The following is a 26581-nucleotide window of genomic DNA, read 5'->3' as shown; positions in this document are numbered from 1 at the left end:
GGGGGAGGGGAGTGTGCAGGGCATGCAGGTGGGATTGTTCATTTCCTGATTCCTTCTTTTTTTAAAACTTGAGTTATGTATTTATTTTATTTGAGAGAGCGAGAGAGCGAGCATGACCGGGGGCGGGGTGCAGAGAAAGAGGGAGAGAATCTCAAACAGACTCTGCAGTGAGTGCAGCACCTGACACGGGGCTCGATCTCACGACCCTGAGACCGTGACCTGAGTCGAAATCAAGAGTCAGATGCTGAACTGACTGAGCCAGCCAGGCTGTCCCTCCTAGTTCCTTCTTAAGAAATCTATTGACAACCACAGAGTGAACTCTCCAAGTCATGCCTAGTGCTGGCACTTCAACATAGCAAACCAATGAGAATAAAATATTTGAAACTCAAACAACAACAAGGTGGAGCCTCTCCAACTTGAAGTTTGTAGAGGACTCAGAGTATTGCCTACTCAAGGGTTCTTGCACCCCCTTCACACAGTCCACGGCGTTTTATGGAGCACTATTGGACAGCCACAGATCCAGCTCATGCAAAGCTCCTAAGAGGAAACACAGGGAGTCCTTGACTGAGTCCAGCCAAAGATAAGGGTGTTAGGTAGCTGACGATGTACTGCAGAGGAAGATGACAGTTGGATGAGTGTAGACCATGGGTTGGAAATGGTCATTGACTTACAAACTGGGAGCCCCGGGTAAGTCACCCCAACCCTGGTTGAGCATGTCCTGTTTTAAGCCTCCTCAACACCAATTATCACTCACAGTGTAAGTGGTTCGGATTATTCAGGTGAGAGTGGGGGCAGCCACTTTGGCCAATTCCTCTCTGTTTGTGTACTATGTTCATTGTCTTGGTGAAACCACAGGGTGTCTGTGGCCACGGGCTCCTGCCACACTCTGCGACTGGGTCAGGGCCGGAGCTCAGGCCTGACTGAGGCCATGAGAGGAGGCAGCTCAGGGAAACTGGAGGTGGGGGGACATTGCTTTTCTCTCTTCTTTTGTATAAAAAGATCAATCTCATGTCTAATTCATTTGAAAATTCCCCACTTCTCTGTGTGTGTTTTTGGTAAAAATAGAAGTCTCTGAGGATTGCAGGCTCCTGCTGAATTTTATGAGCAACTTTCAAAGCTTGCTAACCAGGTTCCTCTAATCTTTCCTTAAGTGAATTAAGCACCAGTGGGAGGCTTGCTTTCCAGGTGATTGGTTTGAGTAAAAGACTTTGAGGGTTGGGGGTAGAAGACTTTTAAGGTCATTTAATCAATTTGCAGAACATGGAAAACACAATAGAGTGGACAGTTTGACAGGAAGTTGGCCTCATCACCTCTGCTCCCATTCTCTTCCTCTCTTCCCTCCCGCTCTCCCTCATTCCTCCCTCCTCCCTCCCTCCCTTTTCTTCCCTCCCTCCTCCCATCCTTCCTCCTACCCTCTCTCCCTCCCTCTCTCCACCCGCCCACCTTCCTACCATCCTCCCTCACTCCCCAGCTTCTTCCTCTCTTCCTGCTTCCCTCCCTCCCTCTTCCTCCCTCCCTTCCTTTTCTTCCCCCTCCCTCCTTCCTTCCTTCCTCACTGCCCCCTTCCTGATCCCAGCCATCACCATTTTGGAAGCAGACTCCCAGCTAACCTCTCTGCTTGCGGCCTTGCCCCTGTCCAAGCCAGGGAGTGCTCTCTAAAGGACAAATGTGAACTGATTTCCTCCTGGCTTTAAACCTTTAGTGCTTCTCTGTTTCAAAAACGTCTTTAATGTTAGTAGTCAGGAAGCACATTAGCTTTGAGGAAGAGAGTGGGTTTGGTGATGGAGAAGGCAGGCTTCTGGAGGGCTGGCAGTGCTTGATTTCTTACACTTCGTGGTGGTTACATGATAGTCACATTGTGATAACTTATTGAGCTGCGCCATGATGATGCATGCACTTTTTGGTACCCAAGTTATGCTACTATAAATTTTTTAAAAAATTGGATCAGTGTGGGGCACCTGGGTGGCAGAGCGGTTAAGCATCTGCCTTCACTCTCAGGGCGTGATCCTGGCGTTATGGGATCGAGCCCCACATCAGGCTCTTCCGTTGTGAGCCTGCTTCTTCCTCTCCCACTCCCCCTGCTTGTGTTCCCTCTCTCGCTGGCTGTCTCTATCTCTGTCGAATAAATAAATAAAATCTTTAAAAAAAAATTGGATCAGTGTTTAATATCACCCTCCTGTGCTTTCCAAGGTGGGGATGAATGACTTTAAATGCTGGGGAAGGGAGCTATAGGGATTGCTGAAGGGGGTCGTTGAAACTTGTGGCAGCTTTGAAGCTGGAATATCAAAATAATGAGCTAATTTCAATGAGCGCTGGTGTGACAGACTTGTAGACTGCCTGATGAATGGTGCTATGGAGCTACAGTGTTCTGGGATAATGATGGTTCAAAGAAGACTCTAGAATCCTTTACAAAAGGTTATGGTTTGGGGCTGAGCAGGGAGAATTAATCCTGGCCTGGTTCCCATCCAAGAAAGGATTTGTTTCGGATGCAGGTTGATCAGGCACTGGCTTGGAATAGCTTTTAGCAGGGATGTGAGGTTTCTCCGTTATAAAGCTTTCCTGAAGTTTGTGATTAGGGCTTCAAGGGGACAGAACCATAGAACCTGGGAGAGATGCGAGGTGCTTCTCAGGAGCAGGCTGCAAAACTGTCCCTGGGAAATGACTCTAATGGGTGGGTCCCTAAGGGTCCCTGGAGGAAGCCTGGGGTCCTGAGTCCCTCTGGAGAGTCCCATGGAGGAGCATGGGGAATGGGATGGCGTTAGGTCTCAGAGCAAAGAAAGAATTGGTGTATGGTGAGCGATGGGGAACAGGCAGAGAGACTTTCCTCTCTCTCAACCAAGCCACCAACTTGCCGAGCTTTTGCAATAGTTGGACTTCTTGTTCAATGCATTAAAAAAAAAACCACTCTTCATAGTCTGGGTCTACCTCCACTTAGCACTTTGCCCATGACGTTGACATTTACCTTCTCATGCCTTGGCTTCCATGTTGGCCATGTTGGCCCTTTCTAATCTACCCATCTCCAGCACAGCATCTGACATTTGCAGGTGCTCAGTTAGCATCAGTAGAACTACTGGGGGTGTGCAGTCTTCAGAGGGAGAGATTGCTTCCACTCCACAACCTCCTTAAGGAGTGGGGCTTACTATCTCCCAGAAAACAGAGGCTCAGAGAAGTTCATTCAAAGCATATGGCTTATAAGTAGTGGAACTGTGATTCAAACTTTGGTCGGTCTGTGTTACCAAAGTCCTTGCCCTGAATCTCTATGCAATACTGAGCCCCATCTATGGTATCCTAGTAGTCCCCCTTCAGCAATCCTATGGGTTGCTGACTTTTTTTCAGGGTAATTGAATCATCCCATCAGTGGATCCCCAATAGCCCAACGATCAGGTTCCCCAGCCAAATGTACAAGTCCTCCTGTGTGCTGGCCCCTGCCTCCACCTCTGGCTCCATTTCGAGCCACATGGTGTCCTGCACTTCATGCATTAAGCAGATTGAAATACTCAGAGTTGCGTGCATCTGTCATGCTTCTTTGATGGGTTTCTCTTTCTAGAATAATACTTCCCCATCTCTACTGGGCTGGGTGAGTATAAATAGACCAAGATAGATACTAAGATGCTCTTGATTGCAGGCAGAACACAATCCATCTCTGAACGGTGTAAGCAACTAGAGGATTTATCATCTCACATAGGAAGAGATCCCAAGGGAGGGGAGGCTGCCGGTGCAGAGTGTCTGGGCTCCAGCTCCTCTTCTCTGTCCCTCTCTCTGCCCTGCCCCCTCTTTGCATTGGCTTCACCCTCAGGCTGGTGGCAAGATGGCTGGGGTGGTTGCAGGTCTCACGTGTGAACACATCAACGTCCTGCACGAGAGAAGGTGGACGGTTTCTTCCTGTGTCTGCCTTCCCAAGTCACAGGCACCTCCCTTGCATGGCTTGCTGGCCGGGCCTGATCACAGACACACCCTGGGTCAAGGGGAGCAGTTACGGAGATTAATTAACACCCATCATGGTACACCCCTGGAGCTGGGGATTGATTGGGTTATGCCGGGGAGAGGTGGGCGCCCAAGAGAGTGGACTATCTGCAAGGAAGTTCTGGGGACTGAAGTGCTAAAAAGATAAAAAGGTATCCAGCCTAACTTTCCTAGGGAAGGCTCCTCTGGCTAGTATGTTAGCCTCCTCACACAGCCAGCTGTCTCTTCACCAGCCCTTTCCCCACTGCCAGTGTCCTCTGCCTGGCCCCTTGCCCTTTGGCACAGTGGCGCTCACTGTTGGCCTGGCCCTCTGGCCCCCACCTGGCCCCTTTTACCTGTTGTGCTTCCCCCATGCCTTGCTAACTCACTGGACTGGGTGTACCACCGACCCACGACCCCGTGCCTTTTTCCTGGCCAGTGCATACATCTCTTCTAGGAGGCCCGCCCGGATTCGCCCCACCCACCCGTGTCACTCCCTTCCCGAGACACTCAAGCTGGGGGGATTCTCTCCATGGATTTGCCTGCTGATGCCTTGCTTGCAAGCCTTCTAAGTTCCAAACTCACTTCTCATGCATTTCACAGGCATGTTTTTCTCCCAAACAAGAGTGTTTTTTCCTTGATGAGAATAATGTCTTCTAATTCTTTGGCAATTCCAGGAATAATGAGCCTCACTCATTTCTTTCTCTCTCTCTTTCTCATACACACACACACACACACACACACATCTCTTCTGACTTCCACAGCCACCCTGGGAAGGGAGGTAGCCAATCAATGCTGCTAATTAACTAGCTAGGGCGTCCTTTTCAGCCTAGCCTCTTGCCCTTACCCTTGGCCCTCTGTTTGCAGAGATGCTGTCCCTGTACATAAGGAAGGCTGCAGAAGGGCATGGCTCCAGCAGCTAGGGCCAGAAAATCCTAGGAACGATCTCTCCTTCAGGCTGGAGTGTTATGTCTCTGGGGATAATTTAAGTTCTACAGTGAAGAAACTGCCTGTGACACTGCTAGGGTATAATTGCAGGAAATTGGAAACTGGGGAGTACCTACTATGTGCCTCGTACTTGTTCCCCACCTTAGACGCTTGTCCCTTTCAACCATACATTTGCCAGTGCTGTTTCCTCTGCCAGTGTTTCTCTGCACCAGTCTGGAAGGTTCCACATATCCTGTTAAGCTCAGATAGCACCCGGTGGTGAAGTCCCCAGAAAAAGTTTCTTCTCTTTTCTTCTGTTGTCATCACACTTTGTTGGCCCCAGATCAGCAAAAGAGAGTGCATTGCTCACCTGCCTTCTTCTCTACTGCTGGGTGAGTTCCTTCAGGCCAGGAACCAGTTTTCTTTTTCTGGATCTTTGGGTCCTCTGAGGACAGACAGATCCACGCCTGTCAGGTAATAATAAACACATTCCTGTTGAATTAAATTAAATTAATTGTTGTGGGCAGCAGAAGGTGAGATTCAGAAAGAGTGAGCACAGAACTTAAATAGAGTGATTCTTAAATAAATATGTATTTCTTTCCTTTATTATGGCCCATGGATAGAGAAAGAAGGAGAAAGAGGGAAGGAAATAGGAGAGGTGAGGATTGATAAGGCCTCTCCCTCTCCAGCTGACCTTCCTAAGAGCAAGAACGGTTTTATATCCCATGGTCCAGGCAGTGCCTAGAATATGGGAAATGATCATTAAACACTTGTTGGCTGAATAAACAGAATGTGGGTTGGGTTGTGCTTTGGGGTTGGATTCTGAGCATTGGCTGGGGTAGGGCATGAGGAAATTGGAATCGAAGATGGGATGGGAAGCCTCAATAATCCACTTGGCCTATGTTGCCAACGGCCTATCTCTGCCTCCGGCCTGTGGTTGATCAACTAGCCTCTCCCTCCTCAACCTCGTCCGCCCCCCACTCTCTACCCTCACCGGCACCTGCAAGGTCGCATTTAAGACTCTAAACTGAGGCTTCAGGTCAAGGCAATGAGACCAAATCTGTCCCTCATGTGTGCCAGGCCCCTGGCAAAAGGATAAGAAGAAGCCCAGGGGCCATATGTCTTAATGTTTTAAAGTCATAAACCAAGTAAATAAACTGTTCAATAAAATATATTCTAGCCTCCTACTTTGACAAATGTATCTTCAAAACAACAAAATAGAAAGTGTATAAAGCTATAATTTTTATATGGCTGCAATTTAGCCAAATATCAAAGATGATTGACTTAAATTATTAAAATCTAGGCATTCTGTTGATGAGGTAGTGATATCGGGGTGAATAATAAAATAAAAGCACCCATAATTCATAAATGACTATACATTTATTCCATAATTTTGCTATTCATGTTTTTGTTTTAGCGAGATCACTAATTATGTTTTTATATAATCAAGATATTCACATCATGTGTTCTATTGATGGTAATGATCTGGATTAAAAAACCAAAATGTGGCCATACTCAAAGTGTTCAAAGCCTCAGCATATTTCATCATAAAGTGTAGATCAAACTAAAGGTGAACTATTCGAACCTAAAACTTTCATACGTATTTCAGAAAAGTGATATTTCTTTTAATATATTAAAATTAAGGGTAAAATACAAATTTAATGAATATAAAAATGGTTAATGAGTTATTTAAATCAAGCTAAATAAAACTATTCCTACAATTCTAGTATGTAATAACCACGTGGTTGCCAGTACAAAAAAAAAGTATCGTTCTTTATGCACGTGATGGATAGACCAGTGGTTCTCACCTGGGGGTGATTTTGTCCCCCAGAAGCATTTGGTGATGTCTGGAGACATCTGTGGTTGATACAACTTGCTGTCAGTATCTAGCCAGTAGAGGCCCGGGACATAGCTAAATAGTCTATACACATACAAAGACAGAAAGAATTAACCAGTCTAAGATGTCAATAGTGCTGAGGTTAAGAAACCCCGGTTACACACGTGTGTGCAAGTGCACGCACACTCGCACACACAAGAGTCGTATGAACTGTTCGAACATTGCAGAATGTTCCTTCACTGTTATGTGCAATTGTTGGAAATACTACACTAATCATGGGTAACTCCAGAATCACGAACTGGAACATGAAGAGAAGCAAGAAAATGGACAGGCGACACATCGCCTTATGCAAGAATCTATTGCATTCTTGCTACGTGAGGGGAACAATTTGACATTTTAATTAATTTGTCTTTTTTTTTTTTACTTAAGCGTTTCTGCCTATCAGTCACCCCCCCCCTTGCTTAGCTACTGCACATTGTGAAATAATGTCCACCTCCAACATCAGAAACAACACAGCCCACAGATCTTGACATTCAGGTGCAGTCACCTTTTGTGTCAAGGACGTAAGACAAGAGAAGTGGAGAAGTGCTGTCCTAGGGCCCGAATGGTGTTGTTCGAAGAGCAGGTGTTTAAGGTTATAGGTCATGCTGTACCAGAGTCAGGCAGCAGATCCCTAGTGACAGGGGGGCCCATGTTTTCCTTCATAAAAGCAATTTCAGGGTGTTTGAGACATGGTTGCGGGGGTTGATGCTCCAAAGCATGAAGCCCAGGGCAAGGGCGAGGAGGGGTCGTGTCCCATTGTCAGCCTTGGGTTCTGAGCGGCAACATAGAGGAGCTGAGAAGCTGCTAATATCAGACCATCAGCGGTTTCCCAACTCTTTTGCAGAACAGCATGCTGTTTAGCTGCCAAAATATTAGGACTGGAAGCAGCTGGCAAAAATGTTCAGTGAAGAAGTGAGCCTGCTTGGAGAAGCCAAAGGAACATTCTCTTAGACTGTGACCCAAGAAGGAACCCGGCCCTCAGGAGCTCTTTTGGAAGCTTGCACTCAGTCATCTCAGGGCTCCCTCCAACCCCAAGACCCCCGGGGGTTCCTTTGAGGAGTGTGGGACCAGTGCTTATTGCCGGTCCTTCCCGGGGCAGTGGGACTGAGGATACCCTGTCACTACTCAGAGAAATTCACAACCTGATGGTGAATGTATTCTCAGCTTATGTTTAGTGAAATTGGAAAGCAAAAAGAAGTAGACAGAACAAGCCACTTACCTATAACTCAGCTACTATTTCTAAAGAGATAGGTCCAAGGGGTATAGATGACAGCTACCTGTGCAGATGAGTGTTGAGAAGAGAGAGCGGACACATGGCGTTACTAAGACTCACCCCTGCATGCATTTACAAGTTCCTTTCCAAACGACAATCACTTGGTCCTCACTGCAACCTCACTACAGATAGCCAGGCAGGTTTATTTTCATTTTACAGGATATTGACCTTGAAGGATAGAGTAATTCACTCATTCAGGAAGGCACAGCCAGGAGGTGGCAGAACCAAGAGTAAGACTTGTTCTTTTGGCTCTAAAAACAACGCTCTTTCCAGTGACATCAGTTTCAGTCTGTGGACCCTGGAAGTTTCCATAGAAGGAATGCAAGTTGGTACAGCCACTCTGGAAAACAGTGTGGAGGTCCCTTAAAAAGTTAAAAGTTGAGCTACCCTATGACCCAACCAGTGCACTACTGTGTGTTTACCCCAAAGATACAGACATAGTGAAGAGAAGGGCCATATGCACCCAATGTTCATAGCAGCATTGTCCACAATAGCCAAAGCGTGGAAGGAACCGAGATGCCCTTCAACAGATGACTGGATTAAGAAGTTGTGGTCCATATATACAATGGCATATTACTCAGCTATCAGAAAGAATGAGTTCTCAACATTTGCTGCAACATGGACGGCACTGGAGGAGATAATGCTAAGTGAAATAAGTCAAGCAGAGAAAGACAATTATCATATGATTTCTCTCATCTGTGGACCATAAGAACTAGGAATATCGGTAGGGGAAGAAAGGGATAAAGAAATGGGGGGTGGGGCGCCTGGTTGGCACAGTGGTTAAGTGTCTGCCTTCGGCTCGGGGCGTGATCCCGGCGTTGTGGGATCGAGCCCCGCGTCAGGCTCCTCTGCTGTGAGCCTGCTTCTTCCTCTCCCTCTCCCCCTGCTTGTGTTCCCTCTCTCGCTGGCTGTCTCCTATCTCTGTCGAATAAATAAATAAAATCTTAAAAAAAAAAAAAGAAATGGGGGGTAATCAGAAGGGGGAAGGAAGCACGAGAGACTATGGATTATGAGAAACAAACTGAGGGCCTCGGAGGGGAGGAGGGTGGGGGAATGGGATAGACCGGTGATGGGTAGTAAGGAGGGCACATATTGCATGGTGCACTGGGTGTTATACGCAACTAATGAATCATCGAACTTTACATCGGAAACCGGGGATGTACTGTATGGTGACTAACATAATATAATAAAAAAAATTTTAAAAAAAGGGGTTTGTGAACCCAAATGTACAGTAGATGCCACCCTTAGCCTCAAGTGATGGATATATAACCACTATCATGTGAAGAGGGCCTGGAATCTATTGCCACTGACACAGAGCTCTATGGAAAGGTCTCGGAACCAGCACATCACCCCTGCTATGTCAAAGTCCTCCTGGCAGAGATGGGACATTCTTTACCACTAGTGGTACTCGGTGCAAAAATTTCTATGAGTAGACAGAGCTATGATGGAGACACGAATCTTTGGTTCAGGTTGTGTGGTGTGCGGTGGGCTCGTAACTAAGATAAAGAACCCTACACGTAGTGCATGGGAGGTGCTCAAAAATTGTGTCAACTGACCAAGTGACTGGCTGAGTGGGAGAAGAGGAGAAGTCAAATGCCAATAGCAAAACAGCCTCCTGATGGCGAGTAGGGTGGGGAGATCAGAAGCAAATCTCCTCACCCATGAGGGACAAGGGATGGAAACAAATAGCAAAAGCATTTAGCACATTGTTAAAAACTGGAGAGCTGTTGCTTCTGGACTAACACAACCGTGCAGTCTCATTAGAGGTTCTAATAGGAACAGAAAAGAAATACTTTTGGCCAATTTCCTTTCTGTTCCTGTAATTAGTAGTACATTTTTAAAGTACTGAGTAGGGTGTTAAGTCCTTTTCAATCACTACGAGTTCATTCATTCATTCATTCAACAAATGTTCACTGAGTGCCCATCGTATGCCAGGCACTGATCTGGTGTTGGGGGTATAAAAGTAGACAAAACAGACAAAAGATTCTTCCTTCATGGAGCTCACATTCTAGACAACAAAGAAATGAAAAGGCAACTACACTGTCTATCAGGTGGTGACAAGCACTATAGAGATGGTGGCAGGGGGCGTGACATAGGGAGAAATCGGCAATTTTAAATAGGATGATCAGGAAAAGCCTCACTGAGAAAGCAATGTTTGAGCAAAAGCCTGAGGATATGAGGGAGCAAATCAAGCAGATATCTGAGGGAGGAACATGCATGGTGTTCTAGAAGCAACAAGGAAACCATTACAGAGATGCAAAGTGAGACAGAGAGAAGCGGGACAAGGCTGGAGTCCTGGTTACACAGGACCATACAGGCTATCGAAGGGTCTGGAGCTCTTACCCTGAGTAACATGGGAAGAGGCGATGTGATCTGACCTGCGTTTTAGCAGGTTGCCATGGCTATTGTGTTGAGAATAAAAGTAGGGAGTCAAGGGTGGGATTAAGGACACCAATTAGAAGGTTCTGGAAAACATCCAGGAGAACTGACCAAGATGGTAGCAGTGGAGGTGATGAGAAGTGATTGGATTCTGGACATTTTACAAAGGTGGAAAAGCAAGATTTGCTAACAGATTAGATGCAGAGTGGATGGGAAAGATTTATCAAGGGTGATGCAAAAGTTTTGAACCTGAACAATGGTAAGACTACAGTTACCATTGACCGACATGACGAAGGCAGTGGAGGGAGCACAGGTTTGGAGAAGAAAATCAGAAGTTTGGTTTTGGTTGTGTTAAGTTTGATATGATTTTCTTCTCCAAATATATATATATAGAAGGAGAAGTTCATATTTGAAATACGAATTTGGAAGCCATAGCACAAAGATGGTACTGAGAACATTGATCAAGAGAGTACTTAGGAAACGAGATCAGAGTTCTGAAGCCTGGGGATTTGAGCAGGATGTAATCAAATAAAGCTTAGGAATGGGTGGCCAGAGAAGTAGGAGGAAACGAGAGAGTCGACCACCGGAGTCAACTGAAGAAGCTGTTTGGAGAAACGTCCACTGTCTCCACTGCCTCTGAGGCGGTGGGAGATTGAGCAAGCTGAGTGCTGAGAATTGCCCATTAAATTTAGCAACATGGAAGTCAACGGCGCGCTTGACAAGAACAGTTTCAATGGGGAGTGGGGTGGGGCAAAGGACAGCGTGACTCTCGAGGGTTAAAAGAAAACAGGAGGAAATGTCACCAGGGAATACAGACAACTCTTTTGAGGAGTTGGATGCAAAAGGGGGTGCAGAAAGGAAAGCGTGTAGCTGGAGGGGGCTGTCAGTCAGGAAAGGTTTCTTTTCGTTGGTTTTTTATTTTCTAATGCGGGGAATGTTACAGCATGTTTATATGCTGATAGGATAATCCGACACGAGGGAAAATTGATGGTGCGGGGCAGACGGGAAAAATTGCTGGGGCAAAGTCCTGGAGCAGGGCAAAGGAGACCCCCTTCACAGCGCATGTGTGGAGGCTGACCTTCAGCGCACAGGTGAGTTCTCTGTAACAGGAGGGGAGGAACGGTGGGCACAGGCGCACAGACGCAGAGAGGAGGGGAGGCGGTGGTGGGAGGTGCTGGACTGGTCTCTTTACTGTTTCAGCTCTCTCAGCGAAATCAGAAGCAAGGTCACGGGCTGAAGGGGAGGGGAGCGGTGCTGGAGGTATTTGAAGAGACAACCCTCCCAGGTCTGCTGTGGGGATTCCCTGAAAGGACACAGCACAGCACCTGACCCGTAGGAAAGTCTTGTAGACCGAAAGGAATTCCTCTACTGTCTTTGTGGTTGTTGTTCAGAGCCATTTTCTTTTGAACGTCACATATATGGTTTTTATTATTATAATAATATTTCATGTTTGACATAGAAAATAATGGAAAAGGCAAAAAAGTATAAAGAAAAAATCACTATAATCGTTCCCCAAAGAAAATAGCTATTACCAAAAAAAAAAAAAAAAAGAAAATCGCTATTACCAGTTGAATGTGTATCCTTGCACCCTTTTATCTATGAATATACAATATATATATCCTTTATATGTAGCTTTTTTCACTTCACTTTTGTATGTCACTGTTTTCTCATGTCATTTGGTAGTGTCCAAAAATATGATTTTTAAATCTATACATTCCCTAAATGGTTGTAAACATTCCTTCAGGTGGCTGTTCTACCATGTATCTTGAAATTTCCCTATTTTGGATATTGAAGTTAATGCCAATTTTTCACATTTGTAACTACCACTGTAATGGACATCCTTGCAGAGACATCTTTATGCTCTGCTGAGTCCTTTAGAGTAAACTCTTAGAAATGGAATTATTAGGTCAGAAGGTAGGAACATTTTATTTTTATTTTTTAAAAATTTTTTTAAAGATTTTATTTATTTATTTGACAGAGAGAGAGAGACAGCCAGTGAGAGAGGGAACACAAGCAGGGGGAGTGGGGAAGGAAGAAGCAGGCTCCCAGTGGAGGAGCCTGATATGGAGCTCGATCCCAGGACTCTGGGATCACGCCCTGAGCTGAAGGCAGATGCTTAACGACAGAGCCACCAAGGTGCCCCAGAAGGTAGGAACATTTAAAGACTCTTGATATATATTGCCAAAGGGCCTTCCAGAAAGGTTATGCTAATTAACATTTCTTCCAGCAGCATAGGAGAATGCCCTGACATGATCATTTTTAAAACCTTTGCAGGTCAGTTTTGATTTATTGTTTTAATCTCTACTTCCTTGATGACTTGCAAAGCCCAATTTCTTTTCATATATTTACTTCATTTGCATTTCTCTGGAATGGCTCTGCTCAGGGGAGTTTAGCTTGAGGAAAAGCCTCTCAGTGGAAATATTTTTGAAGCTGCTGAGAGTTGTCTGGGCCAGTCCCTTTCCACGACGGTTCCCTGGACGGGGACCCAGAGCTCCAGGAAGCTAGTGTGCAGTGGTGACACAGCCCTTTAGCTGTCATTCCTCTGTCCCTGTTCTCTGGAAGGCTCCTCCAGCCCCTTCCTGCCCCTAGATGGCATCTCCATAACAGAGAGACTCCAGCAGCGGCTCATCCCAAGTCCTAGGAGACCCGAAGTCCTTTTTAATATTCCACAAAGAGAGAATTTCTTCCGATCCGTGACCTGGCAAACAGGAGCCATCGCAGGGGTGAAGATGAAATCTGGAGAGGGAGGCCAGCACTTGTTTCATTTACCTCTCAGCGCAGTGCCTGAGACTCGACTTGTTTTGAAATTAAATATTCCTTCTCACCCAGTAGAAGGAAACTGAAACCGCCGCATTGTTAGCACTGGTTTTTAAAAAGTTCTTCTCCCCAAAATATCTTTAATTTATTTGGTGGCAACCCTGCTTGTCCTTTTCAGCCAGAGCATCAGGGACCCTCCCAACAGAAGCTTTAGCAAAAAAGGACGTTATTTCTGCAATTTCTAGGGAATAGAAAAAGTCCCTTTCCTTGTTGGTGATAGCTTCAAACTCAATCTTTCACACACGCACACGTACCTACACACGTATACACATAGACACACACCCACGTATACACACAGACACACACAGATATACACCACCATTGCTACCGTCCCCCACACTCACACCACATCTCATACACCATTCTACCCCACATATGTGCACACCCCTCATACACACTTGACCTACACAACGCATGTGACACCATAGTACACATTGCACCGCATATGAACTCACCCACCCACCATACACTCACACCACTGTAACTACCACCACATCCGTAGCCCCCAACCCACACGCACATATCCCTTCTCCCTCCCAGCCCCTCCCATCCCAGCTCTCCACCCTTGAGCTTCCGAAACACATGCACGGTTCTGTGATTTTCATGAGGTTGAAGGGGATGTGTGCTGCCCCATCCACATTTCCTGTCACAAGGCACTGAAGACAACCCAGTCATCTTGCTATCAGCCTGTGAGGAGGGGGGAGGGAGCACAATATGCCCAAGTCAGGGCTCTGGGATGGATCCAAGGATTCCTTAAAAATGAGTGAGTCGTTTGTGAGGCAGTAGCTTTAGTCCAGAGCGAGCCTTGGGCTGGGACTTCCCTGCTTGCTCATTCATATGGCTCATGGACCTTGCAATCTGGAATCAGCTTAGTCCAGGGCAGATGGTCAAGCCGAGACAAAAGAACCTTGAAGCACCTACCCTTCTAATTTCTCTCCACTTTCCTCATTTAAAGATAAAGAATTTTTTTTTTTAAAACAAAGTCTCAGCGGTATGAAGGAGATACAACCATATAGCCCTTCTAATTAGAAAGAGCAAATACAATCAACTTTGATGATCAGCTTTCTGGATTATCTCCAATAAAATTTTCATGCCACAGCAGTTCCTCATGCCTACCCCTCCTTCAGAGTCATTCCTTCTTCACCTCAGAGCGTTCTTGGAGACCAGGGGCTATTTTTAATACCTGCCGGGGAAAAACATCATTCAGAAGCAAATCTGCTATCAACTACTCCAGTTAGGTGGTCCAGAGCCGAATCTAAATAACTTCTTGCGTATCCCCATGCTATCACTGTCCTTTCCATCAGAGTGGATGATTGAAGGTTACTCCCTCTTGACTAGAGGTATCAAGATTGACTCATGCTAAGGAAATTATTTCAACCACTGAACATATTTCCCAAATGGCAGGAGAGGTGGGAGATCATAATGGTTGAGAGATTGGGCCCTGAGTTCAAGTACAAGACAATTTGAATCTGAACTGCTCTGGGCCTAGACCCGGAACCTCAGGTCTTAGACCATGAATAAGTCTTACAGATCATAATGGGATTTACTCGATAGGGTGGGTGGAGAGGATTAAATGAGGTGTTGCGCGGTGCCTGGCACATAGCCCCATGCGTTTATTTTCCCAGGACATGCTATTGTTATGAATGTGCTCTGAGTTTCTGCAGCCAAAATATCTAATAGGTGGGCACATCCCAGCAGAGTTTGATTTGCCCTGATAATGCCCTGCAACGGGGAACAAGGAAGGGAGATCTTGACTGCACATTTTCCAAAAGATGAGCTGTCATTCCTTAGTTGTAGTGAGAGACCGGAGGGATGTGGCAGTGTTTTGCCCTACCTGTTCCCAGCATTGGTGGCGTGAGGTCACTGCAGTGAATGGCCAGCTGGTAATCGTGTCCCTGCCCTTCCCATAGTTCCACTGATGAGACCCCTTTTCATCTTGTTCACCCATTTGGAAAGAGGGCTCCCTTCTCCTTTATACTAAATCAGCAAGTCATTATTAGAGTAATAATGCCTGTTATTACCATTCACTCTCTCTTTTGATACTAAATTATTATTATGTACTTGGCTAAAAAGGCCTGTGCTCTTGTCATTTGTAAAGGCCAGATTAAGCAGAACAATAAAGTAATAACAATGACATCTTGCATTTCCATGGTGAGTTTATTTTTCAAGCGCATAGTATGTCAGCAGGCTGCTCTCTGACCTCCCTTGGCCAAGAAATCCTGGTGTTGTGCCTTTTATTCCGTCCGGAAACCCTTAAGTTTTCGGGCCACGTGTCCCTTTGGAAATCTCTGTGCACTGCATCTTCAGGCTCTGGTGATAGCTGCATCGGGCGGAGCCAGAGCTGGTGGGGGGCTGTTTTTCTGCAAACACGTGCCCCTGACCTCAAAGAGGCAGCGTCTTTATTATGGCCATTTATTATTTACAAAGCACTGCCGGTGTACATGGCATTTTATGAGACACAAAGACAAGGTCCTGCCCTGTGCACTGAGAGGTTTTATCCAGCATTTCATCTGTCTAAGCTGAGCTGTGGGGATGCAAGGCAGGCAGGGCTGAAGAGCTGAGAGCGGTGTCTGGGATGTCAGGGTGGAAGGATGGATTTCTGATGAGGAATTTTAAACGGGGAAAGTCAGGTGTGTGAGACTTGAAGCATCACGACAGGGTCCAGGAGAGGTTTAGCGACGTCCTGTGTTCCAACCTCATGGAGAGAAATTCTGCTCGTGTGCCTTGGAACATTTGGGGGAGGAAATATTTTGAAAGACTAAGAAGAGACAAATGCCCTATTGGGGCTCAACAGCCTCTTATCCCCGCCTGTACCTCGCCACCCTGACTTTCCTGCAAGTTGTCTTGTTATCTTGTTTTGGGGAGCGATCATGGCAGGGAGGAGGAGTAGTCGGCCTTTACAAAATGCATTGTTTTTAATTCACTGTGTAGCTTTAAGCAGATTCATTTTCTTCCTCAAGAAGGGTAGAGTTCTGGGTATCTGGACCCCGAATCTCCAGCCATCCATCAGTTACTCTTCTGACTGCACCTGTCTGTCAGGCCAGCCCTAATGGCGTCTCCCAGTCTCCATGGCTTACCAACACCTGCCTGTGTCATCCTTCAACCCACCTACCAGACGCTCATCCAGTAGCTCCCAGGAATGGGTGCTGGTGTGAAGAGAGGAACAAGACCCCGTTCCTGCTCCTCAGAAGCCATAGACTGTCAGGCACACGATGTGAAAAAACAGCGAGGTTGGAACCAAAGCTGCCTCCCCTTCAGGAGCGCACAGAGGGCTTGGCAACATGAATTACAGATTCTGTCAGGGCTTCCAGTCACTCATTTGGAGATGTTCCTGGGCTCCTACCCTCTGAAACAAGGGCTCAAATCCTAAGAAGGTGCAGAAATATAGGCTTGCCCTGTGCTCGGGACAAACTGATCACGTCCTTGGCATGGGATTCTTCCTGCTCAGAGCTCAGGGCTTAGTCTAATACCAGGCAAGTTTTGCAGCCAGAAACAGATATAAATTTGGCTGAGTAGAACTAGCGAAAGCAAAATAGATTCTGTAATGTACCGAATATGCACCAGATGGCTCTGCTTCCTACCAGCCCTGTGAGGCTGGTTAACAAAGCCTACTGCCCCCCCATCATCACCAGCATCACCATCAACATCATCATCAAATCTTATTAAAAGCTCTCTGGTACATGGCACTTTACAGAGTCCTCTTGAGTCTGGATGTTTAGTTGAGAATATTTCCTGACTCCAGAGTGTGGACCTTATGCCTCCTGTGTAAGAATCATCCGGGGAGGATGTTCACAGTGCAGATTTCTGGGAGCCCCTCTGCCCCCCCCCTTAATTCAGTGTGTCAGATGTTGGCCCACGGGCATTTGCATTTTAACCAGCTCCATATGTGATTCTCTTGTGCCATAGAGTTTGACAATGCTGCCCTACATTCTCTCCTCTCAATGGGAGCCAAATACTTAGTCTGTCAACTTCCCAATTAGAGGGGCACAGATCAGAAGCCAGGTTAGGAAGGGACACCAACAGTCATGTGCTGGAGTTGGCCTGTACCCGATGGCAAAGACATTTTCACAAATTTGCAAGGTGGTTGTTGAACCATAGGCAGTTTGAAATCAGCCATGGGGTGAGTACTTACATCACAGGAATCATCAAACACTACACATCAAGACCTTGTGTGTTTTCTTGGAGAATTCATTCTCCAGCACACCCCTGGACACCTAGTATCAACCCAGCACTGTGCTTTGCACATAAGAGCACTAAGGACCAGAGAGGTAAAGGGATCTATCCAAGGTCTTTGCAACAAGTGAGATGGAATCACAGCTGGAATCTGAGCTTCCTGGTCCCTGTTCTGATGAGCATGAGAGCCCTATTCCTTTTTCGTAATTACTTTGCCTCTGTTGGGAGGTTGGTTTGTAAGGATTCCTACACAGAGTTTCCGTGAGTGTTTATCACTCTCTGAGCTGGTTGGAGTTCTTCGATTGCAAGCCACAGACTCTAGCAGCCCTAAGCAGAAGAGAAATTCATCTGAAGAGTCTCACTGATTTCACAGAATTGGGAAGTAGGCTTGCTGAAGGACCGAGCAAGGGCAGCTGAGGACTGCATGAGGCAGGGACTGATGGATTGTCTCCTGAAGGAGATGTGGATGGGTTGAACTAACTCCAAACTCTCCTTTCCAGGAGCCTTGCTTTACTTTGCTCAGGATACAAACTCCTTGAAGAGAGTGAGACTGCCCTTGGGCCCCATGCCCACCTCTTAGCTCAGGCTGGACAGGGCACTGTGATGGACACACCCATAGCCGCATACAATGGGTGAGAGATAATTCCCCCAAAAGAAATCAGGCACTTTTACAGTGTGAAGAGGAAACTGATGCCCAGGAGCCAAAAAACCACATGACTTCTATGCACCTCAACCAGACAATGAGCTCTAGGAAGCTTAGATCATTAGCTCCCTTTTCCCACAGATACCATGCATGGCACTTTATGCCCTGGGCACATCCTACCTTTGGCTTGGTGCTAGAATTGGGAACTAGACTTGGGCATTGATGCTTAAATGTGGGAGTTCCCAGTCATCCTCTGCTCACCCCCTGAGCCCTCTCGTATTGTATCGACTACCATCTACATGCTAGTGACTCCCAACTCTGTGTCTCTAGACCCACAGTTGGAGTTTCCCATTGGATGTATCCGTTGTAGAAGCACTTTCCAGGTCCAACTTTCCCTTCACTCCTGCTGTCGCTGCCTGGATTCAGGTTAGAATCATGCTCGTGTATCATTTGCACCACCTCTGGTCTTGTTATGTTCTTTCTCTCTTATGTTATTTCCTACCCAATCAACCCTGTGTGTTGCACCAATTTGCCTCTCAAAAACAAGCAGAACTTAGCATACCCATCCTTACATGACATGCAATGACTCCTTTTTATTCAAAGTAGAGTCTCGGCTTCCTACGTTTCATACAAGGCTTTTGGTGATCTGCTTTTAACCTGTCCCTCTCAGCCCCTCTGCCCTTCATTGCTGACCCACAACCTTCACCTTCACCACGTGGAACCTCTCAGCAGACACGCCAGAGCTTTCCACTCCCAGGACTTTTCACGCGCTTTCCTCTCTGTGCAGTGCCCCTCCTCAGAATCTTTCCCCAGAAAGTTCGTATTCATTCTTTATGACTCAGAGGACAAGATAGAAAATGTGGGCAGAATGATTATGTTAGATGGATGGGACAGGTGGGGATTGTCTTGGTGAATCTTGGAGAATCTTGATGACGATTGGCCTTTGCTGACCTGCCCCATTAGCTTTTATTTCTCTGTCCACTGTATTTCTACAAGTCTTTGTTCGTATAGTTCATAAAGCACTTACTCCATTTTAATGTATGAAATCACATGCATTTTTTTCCCTACCTCATCATGAACATTCATGAATTTTTTTGGCCACCTTTTCATGTCCTTTCTATGTTTAGGAACTTCTCTGTTTTATGAATTCCCATATCCTACCATGAAAGGCACATACTCACTATCCCAGTCTCCCCTGCAGCCTGAGCCCTGAATGTGACCACACATGCACATTGAGAACTGGTGCTGCAAAGCAGCGAGAACTGGGGGAATACATTCTGGCAAAGGTGGCTTGTATCCACCACAGTCTCAGAGGTGTCGGGCAAGAGATCCTGGTGAGAGCCTCTGAGGTCATTATTCAAGCTGCATGTCTGTGCAAATAGGGGGACCAGTTCTGTGAAGTGTTTTGGGGTATGATTCCTAGCTGTGTAGTTTCCCAGAAATTCTGTGATTTAACTAATATCCTTTAATAAATCTATTTTCTGCTTACCTAGCTGAAGTTGGCTTCCAATTTTTGCAACTAGGAATTTTGACCTTTTAGTCTGAAAAACCTTTAATAGAAGGGGCCACTGTTTATTTCATCATTCCCTCCATAGTACCCAGCACCACGTAGCTTCTGTGTACGTGCTTGTTGAATGAACACCTGAGTTCTCTGGGGGGAGGTTGCTTATCCCCAGTGCATGACTTTAATAGCTACAGGCTGAAGTTTCAGAGCCGAGCATAATGCTTACGTTACTTGCCTCAGCTACTTGGGTCCAGCAACCTACGTCAAGGAACTCGGAACTTCTCAAAGAGGAATGTTGAACAACCCACAAAATTACTTTGATTTTCATGTAGAATTTCCTTTTTGCTTGACTTTCCCACAGAGCTCCTAGTCTTAGACTTTAATTTGATTTCATTCTTTCAACTCTACCATGTTCCTGCAATCTCCTTCTTATTTCTTCCCCACACAGATTAACTAAAGAATTGAATGAATTTCCCTGCCGCAAAGTTGGAATCATTTTTCAGAGATAATATAGACCACCTGTGTGTCATTTTCTTATAAGGCCCTGGAAATAATTTTTTGTGTGTGATAGGGTTCCTAGGCCAGTAGGGAGCAGAATGCTAGAGGCCTTCAATTTCATAAGGCATTTGGTAGAGTCTCATTTTATTTCCTTGAGGACAAGATAGGAAATGTGAGCTGAATGACAATGTATTAGGGGCATGGTGGAGGTGGAGATTGCTAACTGTCCACCAAATTCCCATCTTCTTCATAGGAACAGGAGCAGAGCTGGCCCTGGCTGCCCAGCTGCACTGCATTTCCCACCTTCCATACAATATGGTGCGCCATGTGTCTAAATTTTCTCCACTGGCATGTGAGCAGAAGTGATGCCTGCCACTTCCAGGCCCAGCCCATAAACCTCTCCCACTTGCTCATCTAAGCTCTTCCCCTTCCTGCTGGCTGGAATGGTGACCATTGCAGCAACAGAAGTCACATGCTGGAGAGAGAAGAGCTTCCCTCAGCCTGGGTCCCTGACTAAGGGTGGGAGGATGGTGTCCTGCCAAAGCGGAGCCTCTCCATACTGTTACGTGACAGAAGAATGAATTTGTATATCTGCTAAGCCTCTGAGGTGTTGTGGAGTCTCTTAATACAGATTTCACTTTCCTCTAATGCACTGGGATAGCTGGTTTAACAGCCGTATCCAAAGAATAGTGACCAATGCATCAACATCAGCTCGGAAGGAGAACACCAGTGACGCGCCACAGGGCTCTGTCCTGGATGCTGACACAGGTTATTTTAAGCAATAATTCAGACAAAGCTGTGGAAGCCATACTTACCAGATTTAAAAAGACATAATAGCTGGTCAAATTAAAAAAGATCTCAAGAAGCTAAAAATAACAGGTGATATTTTCTAAGCACTTAATGTAAGCCAAGCTCTGGGTTTAATGCTCTCCACACACGATCTTATTTAATGCCCATGATAATCCTACAGTGTAGGAACATTATCTCCCTTTCCAAGATGGGGAAACAAACTTTGAGAGAATAAGTACAGATACCACTGGGATTTGAACCTGGACTCTTGTCCTGAGCACCATGCCAAGGTGGCCTTGCATCCAGGTTTGTCTGGAAAAGCCCTGGTTGTGCTTATTGTCTCAATGTGATTATTAATAACAATGATAGCGCTTTCACTTTCAAAAGTGTCCTGATTTGGATGATAAATTATATGGTCATTTTAGTGATTCTGCCCAGTCTAAAACTGACAAGGTAAGGCTTAGAGGAAATCAGTGTATAGCTCCATACATCAGAAGTTCAAATATGGAAAATTCAATGGATTTTTAAAATTATGTTACATCAAGACAATAGTATGATAAGGCTGTAAAAATGGCATTGGAAACTCACATGTCATCATTAGCAAGTATGGTGAGTCCAGAATAAGATACGGTTGGTTCTATGGTACTGGGTGCTGGACAGGCCATATTTAGACTGTTGAGATGTCTTCAAGGAACCATATTTGCAGAGGGATAGCCACAAACTGGAGCACATTCAGAGGATGATGTGCCGTATCAGGACACTAAATTATATGAGGGCTGGGTGAGGACCATCCAAAGGGGTGCTTTGCCTGGAGTCAAGCAGATTTTAGGGACACATATGCTGTCCTCATATGTCCCAGTGGCTGCCATGTGGGGGAGGGATCAGGCTGATGCCAGGGACTCCAGATGGCAGATCCAGGACTAGGTGGAATGACAAGGAAACAGATTCCAGCTCAATTTCAGGAAGAACTTTCTAACAATCTGAGCTGTCTGACAATATGCCTGCTTCACAGAGGATGGAGCAGCCGGTCCCTGGTCATGTTCAAGCCAAGTCAGGCTAGAGACCTTCAAGCCCATCCCTGGTCATGTTTAAACTTAGTCAGAAACATAGTGGTAGCATGTGCCCCAGGAGTGGGGTCGAATTAGATGACCTCTACGCTTCCTTCTCAAATTCTGTGGTTCCAAAAACAGGGATAGAAACAGATTGCTGACACATACAGGGCACTGAATTTATTCAGGGTGTGAGTAGACAACCACAGCCTGGATTTAAAAAAAAAAAAAAAGCAAGTAGACAGTGCCTTAATCTGTACTTTGAGTTGCCCCATGGTCTCAAACCTGCTCTGAGTTACTAGACCTGCTAAGGCAGGCTAGGGGCTTGAATGAAGCTAGTCAGGAATGATCCTGTTAGTGGGAACAGGAGTTGGGGATTGTGCCTTAGCCAGACAGAAGAGCTCCTGTATCTGTAGAGCCCTGGCAAGCAGAGGGGAGGATGTCTTCCCAGCCCTTGAGAAGGAATAAGGAAGAAAGAAGTAGACCCAGCCTGTTCATGTATCAGATTAGAGAGACGTGAAGTTTCTAGGGCCTGCCCTGTGCCAGCCTTCATAGTTGCCAGTCCCCAGATTCCTCACCCAGAACAAAGGCATGTCTGCATTCACCCACAACTCAGTGAAAGGCACTGTGCTGCTGGCTGAAGTTAAGGGGTGACAAGGCAGAATTCGAAATTAGAATGTTTCTCAGTTGCAAGTAACAATAACAACAACAACAACAAACCAAACCAAACCTACAAACTGATTTAATATAAAGTGATTATTTATTTTTTTAAAATAATTTTTTATTATGTTAGTCACCATACAGTATATCCTTAGTTTTTGATGTAGTTTTCCATGGTAAAGTGATTTTTTATTGTCCACATAACTGACAAGTCTAGAGGTTGCTCTAGTTTCGGCAATGTTTGATCTAGGAGCTCAAGTAATTGGGACTAGGAGTCTGTTTCTTTCTCCCTATTTCTTAGCTCTGCTTGGTTCCATTGCTGTCCAGACTCCCCCACCGTAAACCTCATCGGTCCTGGACGACTTCCGGTATCCTAGGACGGAGAAAAAGGCCAGGGCGCAGCATTTCCAGCCAGAGCCCTGACGTTCAGTCTGATTGGGCCTTCGCAAGTCACGTGTCAGCCTTGAGCCTATCACTGACTGCGAGAATGGAGGGAGGGGCTGCCGTTAGTTTAAACTACACAGCGGAAGCTGGGCGTTGGTGTCAATCCCGCACGAATCACATGGCTAAAATAGGGAGGGAGATTTCCCAAAATCTGACGAACTGTTGCTCAGAGGAGGGAGAATAAATGGTGAGCTGCAAACAACAGGTGCCCCACAGACATGGTCTCTAATCTCAGGGGGCATCTATAGAAGAACCAGGTAATTGTGAATCCAAGGTGGTATTCCCCTATCATAGAGGAAATCCTGGGTACCAGGAGAGCGGAGAAGCACCTAACCCAGACAGGAAATGAGGGGATTAAGGGAAGTCTTTCTGGAGGAGGCGACTGGAAGTGTGAATAGACTTTAACTAGGTGATAAGAGAGAAAGACAGTTGTAGGTAGAGGCACAAGCATGACCTAAGGCAGTAGGCGAGAGAGCACCACAAGTTCAGGGACCGAAAGGAGCTCAGTGTGGCAGGGGGGAGCAAGGAATCCTGGGAGGCAGGTGCTCGCGGCAGTGCTGTTGCTGTCCATTGCACTGGAGAAGGGAGCTGGGGCTAAATTGAGGGGTGGGAGCTTCGGGGGTTCATAAGGCTGCAGCCAGTGGCAGCCATAGAGGCTGAGCACTCTCTGCATGGGGGAGGGGGCAGCCCTGGCTTGTCCTCTCACTGTCCCGGAGAGACAGCCTGAGGGAGGAGGCCACAGAGTGGGTAAGTGTGGGTGAGGAGGGCAGAGGCCCAGCGCTGTCTAAGTTTTAACTCAGTCTCTGGGTAGCCCCAAGCTAAATGTCACAGTTTTGCCTAAAGCTGCCTTGAGATTAAATAAATGTCTGTTAAATTATAGATCGAGGTACTCACTGCATTAATATTTTTCACTGGATTTTAAAGTGTGAAAGAGGATTCTTTGGAGAAAAGGTTTTGATCCCAGTCTGTACGTCAGGATTTCCCAAGGAGCAATGTCAGCAATGGTCTCCCCGCATCATCCTATGGTGACAGGGCCCCAGCCCTGTGGGCGCTCCTGTGGTGGCCCACGGCTTTCTTGTTGGGGAGACAACATATTTGGGTGGTGACAGTGTGGAGTCAGACAGCCCTGGGTTTAGACCTCACCTCTTCCTTTTACCGTGTGATCTCCAGGAGGTTTCCTGACTTTGCCAAGCCCTGGTGTCCTCTGTAAAATGAGGATGAGAGTACCTACCTCATGGGATCTTCATGAGAATTAAATGAAATTATGTTTCTAAATTGCCTATGGTATCATAAACCCCCAAAAGGAAAATACTATTCTTACTGTGTTAGAGATGATTTCATCTTTACCTACATTCAAGTGCCATTAATTCATTCATTCATTCTGGCACCATTTACTGAGAATGTCCTAAATCCCAGGCACTGGAAACATAGCTGGGAACAAAATAGACAAAAATCCTTGCCCTCATGGATCTTACCTTCTAGTCAGGGAGATGGACAATAGACAAATACAAAACATACCATTTCGAACAGTGATAAGTGGTCTGAGGAAAATAAAATAAAATAAAGGGGCGAGGGGAAGCTATAGGGGGATGTTTTCGATAGGGGTGGTCAGAAAAAGCCCCACTGAGGACGTGACAGCTGACCTGAGACCCGAAGGACGGGAAAGAAGAGGACCGTGCCAGAAGTGCTCGAGGCAGGAGGAACAGCTAGTGCAAAGGGCAGGAATGGGTTTGGTATTTTCCAGGAAGAGCAAGAAGGTTCCTGTGGCCATAGCAGCATGAGTCAGGGGGTGGTGGGATGAGGGGTGGGAGATCTAGGCAGAGCCCAGAACTTGAAATGCGGATGTTGGTCTAAGACGTGATGGAGGGTTTACTAGCACAGGCTGGTCAGACACTCTCACCTACATTTTATAAGGACCATTCTGGCGGTGACAGGGAAAATTGGGAGGTGTAGTCCAGGTGACTAGCAAAGAGTGTGCATACCTTTGTTCTATTCTTGGTGTGGGAGGCAACCTCTGAGATGCCTCCAATGATGTCCGCCCCCTGGTATTCACACCCTTTTGTAATCCCCTCTCCTTGAGTGCAGCTGGACCTAACGACTCCCTTCCATCAAATATAATATGGAAAAATGACAACATGTTACTTCTAAGATCAGGCTATAAGAAGCCTGTGACTTCTGTCTTGTTCACACTCTTGTTGGCTTGCTGTGTCGCAAGCTCTAAGTGGCAAGGAGCCGATATCTCCAGCTAATAGCCGAAACCTGCCAACACCACCTGAGTGACCTTGGAAGTGGGCCCTCTTCCAGCTGAGCCTTGGGATGACTGCAGCTCTGGCCAACATCTTCACTGCAACCTTGAGGGGGACCCTGAGCCAGAGGGACCCAGCCAAGCCACATGCGGATTCCTGACCTACAGCAACTATGAGATAATAAAAATCTGTTGCTTTAAGTCACTGAGGTTTGGGGTGATTTATTACACAGCAACCTATAACTAATACATTTAGTTTGAGTTAGTAAAATACAAACCCAGGGTAGCCAATCAGAGGTGTAAGAATTACAAAGAATCACTGTGAGTTCCTCCCTCAGTTATATAACGACTCGCTGACCTCCCGATATTTAATCAATGTCATCTTATCACTAAGGACCTTCTTGGCCACGCTGTAGGAAGAGCAGCTCCCCACCTGCACACCCTCCTGTCTCCCTCTGACACGCTGTAGACTTTACAGATATTTTGCTTATGCCTATTTCCCCCATGGCCCCCAGCACCTTGAGAATGTAGGCTGCACATAAGCAAGGAGTTTGGGCTCTTTTGATCACCACTGGATTCCCAGTGCCTGGAACCCTGTATCACGCTGGGCAAGTAGTAGGAGCTTAGAAATATCTGTTCCCACATGTACTGCTGTGCTGGAGCAGTGAAGGCTGGAAGCAAGGAGTGACTAAGTTGGCTAGAGACTGTATTATTCTGTTCAGCAGCACTCCACTTCCACGCAGAACAAAGAGCATCAATCAAAGCCCACCGCAGTGTCTGGGAGGCAGTGAGAATTCCAGAACACAGAACATGAGCGGCAAGAGAGGATGTGCAAAAGATGAGGGAATGAAAGGGAGGCAGGAGTGGAGGGCAGACATCGGTGCACTGAACAAAGCCCTCTTCTGCTGTGCGTCAGCCCGGCACATCGGAACCCTGGCCACCTGCGCTGTGGCTCTAATCAGTCCTGGAGTCCCTCCACTGGCTAGGCAGGTGTTAACGTGGGGTTGTGGCATCTAAAGCATCTTTGAACTGGCTACTATGTTCTGTGTTTTTTATTGCCTTACCTAAGCCTTCTTCCTCCCAATTTCACGTAAAAAAAAAAATCAGCTCTTCCTTTTTTGAAATGATGTAGGGGGAGAGGAAAAGGAAGAAGTTAGGCTGGGAAAGTGAGGCACGTCCCAGTGGAGAGTCCCCTAGAGAGCAGAGCCTCACACTCTTAATTGTGGCCTTTTGACTGCACGTTGCTGGCTTCCATTTGGGGGATGAACATGCCGGCTTTTCCTCCATTCACAAGTCTGGTAACTTTTCTGTATGCTCCTTCAAAACCCAATTTCCCGCATCCCACAGCATCTGTTTCAG

This window comes from Ailuropoda melanoleuca, chromosome 2, assembly GCF_002007445.2.
Source record: "Ailuropoda melanoleuca isolate Jingjing chromosome 2, ASM200744v2, whole genome shotgun sequence".
Lineage (NCBI taxonomy): Eukaryota > Metazoa > Chordata > Mammalia > Carnivora > Ursidae > Ailuropoda > Ailuropoda melanoleuca.
The sequence above is the reverse complement of the archived record's forward strand: the minus strand, read 5'-3'. Positions refer to the sequence as shown.